Raw genomic sequence first — 8,137 nt, 5'->3', positions numbered from 1 at the left:
TTCAACCTCGCGCTTCTTGGGCTGGCCGAATCCCTACCGGAAAGAGTGAGTGTTTCTATCTACGCCGACGACATCTGCCTCCGCACATCAGCACTCACTCGCCTGCAGGCTCGCGCAAGGCTACAGAAAGCAGCAACACAGGCATTGACTATCTTTACACACAAGTTTATTTACCAGACCATAAGCTGGAAGGTCCGCTGGGCTAAAAGCCGTAAAAACGGCTTGACGGGGCCCAGGTAACCGTTACATGGCAGCGGCTATACAGAGTGCAGAGGAAAAGTACTAAGATACACTGTTACAAAAAATGACAAAGATGCAGATCACAATGCATAATATAACATTCACAAATCACACAAATACATTTGAAATACGATGCACATGAAAATGCATATGCAAATTTCGACATATAGTACCGCATATTTACACTCACACAAACACTCTAAAAATGCTGCAAAAAATTAATGTTTTTAATAACCGATTTGCAAGCAGCATATATGTTACATATAGTAGATATTTTAAGATACTGAATCTTTTACTAGCAAACAATAGAACAAAAGAAAGAACGTAACTGTTTTTTACTGCAACTGGTTGTGTTTTCATACGTGTTTAGTGTTGTTGGGACGTTGTATGCCAAAGTTTGATATTTATAAGTGGTACGAAATCGCGGTATAGACCATATATGGGTGTTTCTTGTAGGTACTGTAATAACACGACGCTCTAGACACGATAAGGCTGTAATAAAGTCCGAGAGTTCTCTGTTTGAAAAGTAGAGTGTGTTCAACAAGCGGTATGAGTAAACATTGTCAACCCGAACGATACTGAACCTTTCAAATGATTTGCGTGTGTTTCCCAGACGTTCAATGTTTCCAACGTAGCGAATTATCCTTTTTTTGTAGAACAAGTATTTTAGGCGATACTATCTCAACTAGGCCTTACTATAGGCCTTACTATAGGCCTTACTAGGCCTTACTACTAGGCCTTACTAGGCCTTACTATCTCTATCTATCTTAACTAGGCCTTACTATAGGCCTTACTATCTCAACAGAAAAATGTGCGTTAGTCGCTTTTACGCGAAAAGCGATGTCTCGTTATCCAGTATGCATCAATGGTCAGCCTATCTCTTACAAGAGAAATCATCGGTTTTTCGGTGTCATTGTTGACCGGGACCTCTCTTGGAGCCCTCAGGTTGCCCACTTAAAGAAGAAGCTCACATCACATCAAGTTCATCGCCGGCAGAACATGGGGATCGTCAGTGGGCTCCATGCTACAGTTATATCGATCACTTTTTATCGGATTCCTTGGCTATAGCTGTCCCGTGCTTGCTAAACATGCAAGTCAAATCTTCAAGAACTTCAGAGCGTGCAAGCACAGGCTCTACGTGTTTGCCTAGGCCTTCCGCGGAGCGCCCCAACATCAGGAACCATTATAATGGCTCAAGACTATCCGATCATCACTTACATTAGCACCGACACACTTAGGGCCCATGCTCGTTACGTTTCACGGATGCAATCAAGCTCTTTTGCCTGCCTGCCAGAACGACGACCACAGCTGTCCTTTACCAACTAGGTCAGCATCCATCGTGCCTTCCTACCATAGGGCTTCACACCCTCAGCACGTTCAACCTCAGCTTTGTAGTGTTTAAAGCAACCTCAAGTGCGTCTTACGGTTCCACGGATAAGAAAGAAGAATGACCTGCCTACCTTGGCCTTGAAGCAAGCAGCTCTGGATTGTTTGCACACTTTCTACTTTGACCGAGTCCCAGATTATACGGATGGCTATTCCACTCAGACCAGCTCCACCGGCACAGTGGTTACACAATCACGATCACTAAGCATCCGATACAAGATTTCTCACTTGACAACATCGACCGGTTTGGAGCTTGTCATTCTCCGAGGTGCCGTTGATTCCTTTAACAACCAACAGGCTAATCGGTGGGCAATATTCTGCGATTCGAAGGCAGCCTTACAATGTCTTCTGTCATCTCTTCGTCGCGGTTCTCATCATCATCATCATCATCATCATTTATGAACCCTTAAGGACCCTTAACAGGGCATTACATAAGGGGGGAAACAGTATTGAAATAACATATAAAGGAGCGAATGCTATATAACAATGAATCAACTAGGTTACAAGTACAGAGCGCGCACACAAGACGGATACAATAAAGAGCAGTGGAAAACACAAGGCAAAAAAAAGGTAAAACACACATCCTTCCATAGAAGGATGGGATGGAGCAAGTAATTAGGAATAAGCTAACAAACAAAGATATACTTTGTAATAAAAGACTGACACCCAAACGGACATTGAAATACAAGACAAAATATACAAAGCATAATGTAAATCAATTAGAGAACGCCTGTATCGTAAAAATGGTGTGAGAAAACAAAAATGCGTAGTTCAAGTTATTTAACAAAAAAGCGCAGTTCGTAGTTCAAGTTCGTAGTTCAAATCCAGAAAAATTCAGGCAGTTAAGGACTGCCTGAATTTTTCTGGATTTCTCTCAAGAGCAACTGCTTCGGGAAGGTAATTCCAGTCTTCAATGGTTGCGGGAAGAAACGATTTATTGAATGCAAGAGTCGAACCATGAAGGCGTTGGACGCTGTTGGAGTTAAACAGGCGGCGAGAAGTTCGAGCGGGTGGCAGTAACAGTGTACCATGCTGGTTAGAAAAGTTGTGATATAGCTTATGGAACAGGCTGAGACGTGAGATTCTGCGTCTTACTACTAAAGGGGGTAGTTCAAGAGTTGATTTAATGTGGGTTACGCTGACGTGTGTATTATAGTTTGACGAAATAAATCGGGCAGCACGATTTTGGACCGACTCGAGAGAGGTAATTAAATATTCTTGGTAAGGACTCCAAATGGGAGAGGCATATTCGAGTTTGCTCCTAACGAAGGTTTCGTAGGCTATTTTCTTGATTTCCAGGGTGGGTGGGGGGACAGATTTAGTAACCTAGCGACCTTGAGGTATCAGTTACAACATTCGAGATATGCTCTGACCATGTCAGTTTACTATTAATGAGGACGCCTAGGTATCGGTAAGAGCTAGCATGTGATAAAGCTGTCGAATTAAGAGAATACTGAAAAATCACATTAGTTTTTTTGCGTGAAACAACCATGCATTTGCACTTTGAGGTATTAGGCTCCATCAACCAGCGCGAGCACCACGTTCGGATTAGGTTTAGGTCGCGTTGCAGTAATGGTTGATCACTACTGTTTGAGATTCGACGATATACAACGCAATCATCAGCAAAGAGGCGAATAGATGACGTTATTCTACATATGGCAAGTCATTTATGAAGATAAGAAAGAGAAGCGGGCCAAGAACTGATCCCTGAGGGACGCCGGATACTACTTGTGTTGCTGTTGAAAGCTTACCGCCAATGACTGGAACTGATATCGTGCTGTTAGAAAGCTTTTGATCCATGACAAGGTAAGCGGGTCAAGATTAAGACAGCCGAGTTTGGCCATGAGACGACGATGAGCAACACGATCAAATGCCTTTGAAAAATCGATGCAAATGACGTCGTTCTGAAAAGACGAATTCAAGTTCAAGTGAAGGTCTGTAGTGAATTCGAATATTTGTGTTTCCCATGATAACCCGGGGCGAAAGCCGTGCTGCTTGCGGAAAAAGAAAGAATTATTATCGAGATGACTGGCGACGTGGGAATGTGTTATGTGTTCCATTAGTTTGCATGCAACGCATGTCAGCGATTTTGTCATCAAAAGGGGCATGTCAGCCCCTTTTGGAAACCGGGGTTACTTTCGCAGTCTTCCAGTCGTGCGGAATTTCACCTTCTAAAAGGGACTGCGCAAAAACTATCTGCAAGATGCGACTCGACACGTCCTTAGTACTTTTAAGGAACTTAAGGTCCCGGAGCACTCGAAAGTTTTAATTTGTTAATGAGGCACAAAATACCTTCAACTGTGATAACAACCGGCGGCATTGCACCAAAATTTGGTCTAGGCAGCGCCGGTACATCATGAACAGGTTCGGAGGTGAAAACAGACGAGAAATAGGAGTTCATGACGTTATCCCGCTGATGAAGTGGAACGTCAGAGCCGTCTGGATAAGCAAGCGCAATGTTATAGGATTGATTCTTTGGTTTTAAGATGCTCCAAAATTTTTTTGGGTTAACACTAATGATATATTTTAATCCTCATGATGAAATTTGCGTTTTGAGTGCCTCAAAAGACGGACATATTCGCGCAGGCAATCCGAGTATTTCGGCCATTTAGATGCCGAGTGAACAACTCGTGTCAGAGATACGAGAAATGCTCCATCAACTGATCGCGAAAGGACACGACGTCGTGTTTCAATGGCTGCCTGGCCCATTGCGGTATCTCCGGCAACGACCTCGCTGACGAAGCCGCTAGGAAAGCACACTAAAGAGCAACCCTTGTTTCTGTGCCTTTATCGCGGACTGACGCAGCCCAACACATAAGCAAGCTAGCGCACCGTATAACATTGGAGAAGTGGCACACACCTGAATTCACCCAACATCGATTGCATTCCCTCGATCCACCTATGCTACTGCGGCTGTTACCAGTGCTTCCGCGTAATGAGGAAACAATGCTGTGCCGCTTACGCTTGGGCGTCGCATTCACCAATGCATATACGTTTTTGATTGGAATGGCTGATAGCGGCGAGTGCAATGCCTGCGATGTCGAGGAAACTATAGAACATCTACTGTGCTACTGCCCATCTTTTGAAAATGAAAGACATGACCTCTGCACAGCTCTCAATCAGTTACACAGAAAACCGTGCACCTTGAACAAGATCTTGAGACTGTGGCCTCGCATATCGCTGCTACAAAAGACCACAAAAGCGCTGCTGCGATGCTGCGATATTTGAAAGCTACCGGATTGAGTCAGTGTCTGTGATCTAGACTGAGTGACTGAACGATATCCCCAGTGGACTTTCTTTTCTTCTTTTAATCTTTCCGTCCCCTTTTCCCTTTCCCCAGTGTAAGGTAGCCAACGGGGCTCAGTCCTGCTTAACCTCCCTACGTTTAATTTATCATTTGGTCTCTCTCTCTCCAGATGGCGCTCGCCTCCGCGGCATTGCCACCCATGCCAGAGGCCGCGTTTCTATCAGAAAGCTCCTTATCGTACATAGTGTTCGCTGCACGTTTCCCGGAATACATTACGGTTACACAAGCTGCAGTTGCCGGGAAGCGTGAGATGCACTCGGGGATCTTTGAATGCTATCGCGTTGCACTCTTAAAGGCGAAACTTAAGCGCCCTCCAAATTTTGTAGAGCGCAGATCTTAGGCGCCTGTTCCTGCGTTAAGCGTCAGCGTCCCTCGGCGTAACCGAGTGAACGAGCACAGCGAAGGATGAAAGAGAGAACAAGGAGCGCAGCGAGGGTTGAATGACGGCCAGAGCGAAGCGAGCGCGAAGAGGAAAGCGGAGGAGGAGGGTGCAGCGGTGCATGAGGAGGAAAGCGGAGGAGGAAAGTGAAGTGCCGCACGAGGCATGCTAGACGGCGGTGACCAGGCGACCATCCTATCTTTGTGCAAGCATAAGCCTCTAAAGAGCGGTGAGCGCGTCCATCGCTGGTGTGGGCTTCGGACCCACTGCACATGCGCTACTTCAATTGCGCCCCTGCCGACGGAGAATGCGCTCCGCGCAAGCCACGCGTTCGCGTGTTCCGCTTTCTTTGTGAACAATGAGCGATGGAACCGGTGGAAGTGCTTTGTGCGCCACTGCTACTAATCTAGCTGCCCGACCAGAGGCTTAGCGCCACCGACGAGAGCACCCTTTCGTTTATCCCCTCCCCCGATTTTACACTTTGACGTTTCAATTTCAACCACAGTTAATTCCCTCGACATTTTCCTTGGCTTCATTGTCTGTTGGCTTTGTCTAGTAATAGTTATAGCGACCTACCGCTACTTCGCCGTGCCTCGCAGTGGTGGTCATTTTCCCTTGCTCCATAAATCCAGTTAACCTAGCTGTGCCTCGCCCTGGGTAGTCATTGCAGCCTGCTCTTTCTTGGAGAAGAAGCGACTGCCCGTCTGGTCTCGGGCGCCACCACAGTCACCCGGCAAACATGCTTTTACTTTTGAATAAAGCCAGTCAACTCTCCAATCTCAAGCTGTCAGAACGTGTATCCCTTTTCTCCACCAAACCAAGCTCCCAACATAACAAAATAGGTTCCCTCGGTTCCCCTTCTTTCGTTTCATCATAGCGAGGGTCTCGAATCTGAAAGCTTCCATGTCATAGGTAGCATACCAGGGTTTATAGCCACGTGCCTGCTCTCCTAAGATCACGTGTCACGTGACGCGATGGGGCACAACATATTCCACATCCGCCCACCATGGCTCTGAGTGGCGCTGACTAACACTCCTAGGGCTAGATCTACTAAACATAAATTCCTAATTTAGTGGACGAGTTGGTAGGCGTCGCCGTAGCACAGTTAGCAGTGCAAAGCACGCATAATGCGCAGGTAGGGGGTTCGGCTCTCATTGGCGACAGGTTATCTTTTCGTCCACTTTCATTTCCGTTTTCTTTATTATTTTCTACATTCCAATTTCAACCACACCTAATTTCCCCGATGCTTTCTTCGGCCTCATTTACTGTTTGCTTTACCATGCTATTATGTGGTGACATGCACACAAATTTTCGCAGGAACCAACAAGCACAATAAAAAAATACGAGGGCACCTAAGCACGTCGTATAGGTTTTCAATGAGAAAGCATTAACGTGCAGTCGGAAGCCGCTGCGTGGTCCTTTGAGTTATGAACTCCTCGCGGAAAACCGAGTGCGTTGAGACGCTTGGACAACGCCCCCTCACTCGAAAAAAGCCAACGGCCCTTTTCGCTCAATGGACCGTTTGATGTTCTCGCATCAAAACTTGAGCAATGCTTTATGCCGACTTCTGGAAAAAGTGAAAAAAGCTTTCAGCTGCACTTTTCTTTCTCTTTTCAGGAAGGATACTGACTGCATTATGACAAGCGTGCCAGAAAATGTCCTCGATATTCTCAAGGAGGCGGTGTGCTCAAATATGTACAGGCTTGCAACCGCCCAGGACAGCCCATGGAAGCGCATTGTTTACATATAACAGTTTGTTTCACCAGGGTACCAAGAATCACGCGGAAACCCATTCTCAAACATAATAAAAACCTTATTAATTCGGATCTGATTCATTCATTGCTTTAGTGCATTTACGTTGCATAAAAAATAATGCCCTCCCCCAATATTACACAGAAATCACTCACTTCACGTTACAAATATATGTTACACATGCCGCACGCACATAGGTGCACACATGCCTGGATGGCATCACGTGAATCTGTGCAATCCAATGGGGCAATATGCAATGAAATGGTGCTATTATTGAACTGATGGGGAATAGTAACTGCTCACAATCTATGTGATTACATAGATTACTAAGAGGAAATCCAGTCATTCTGACATACAATTCTCGCATCTAGGTGTTCATCTCTAACATTGAAAGCATGGGATCTGGTGTTCTGCTTTCTCTGGTTTACTTTGACTAAGGACTTCCTCATGTAATATATAGCATGGATGTTGAGAGATTACGCGGTCACCGATATTGCGCCGGCACTGTGTGGTGTTTTACGACATTCGATGATCTGTGAGACGCCTGCGTGTCGGAATCGGAGCCTGTATAAGGCACGTCGCTGACCGACAGGACTTCCAAAGCTTTCAAAGGGTCCTTTATTTCGCGCGGCTTCTGTTCCCCGAAGCACTCATCATATCTCGCAGCAGCCTGCTCAACGAAGTGTGTTAGAGAGCAGAAGTTTTGTGACTCTTTGCGGTCATCTCGGATCAAAACGCGCCCTTCAGGTACCGCAGCGCTGCTTAAAGGCTCGGATGTGGCTCCACTATTGCAGTTTGTACACAGCGCGCTGTCTTCTCAGCGTTGACACGTTTAGAGAAACGCACGCAGCATGCAATTTATACGCAATGATGGCCACCCTACGGATTTTGGCGTTGTCTGTCACGCTGGCACCCACCGCAATGTCAGTGTGTGTGTGAAGTGCTTCACTATGGCGGAATGCCGTATGCTTCGCGGAATGCCGAATGCCGGAATGCTTCGTCAACGCGATCGTGTAGCAGACGTCTCGCAGTCATGCAGCTAGGTCGAGCTGGACGTCGCCGCTCTCCCTTGT

The sequence above is a fragment of the Dermacentor variabilis genome, chromosome 9 (assembly GCF_050947875.1).
Source record: "Dermacentor variabilis isolate Ectoservices chromosome 9, ASM5094787v1, whole genome shotgun sequence".
Classification (NCBI taxonomy): domain Eukaryota; kingdom Metazoa; phylum Arthropoda; class Arachnida; order Ixodida; family Ixodidae; genus Dermacentor; species Dermacentor variabilis.
The sequence above is the reverse complement of the archived record's forward strand: the minus strand, read 5'-3'. Positions refer to the sequence as shown.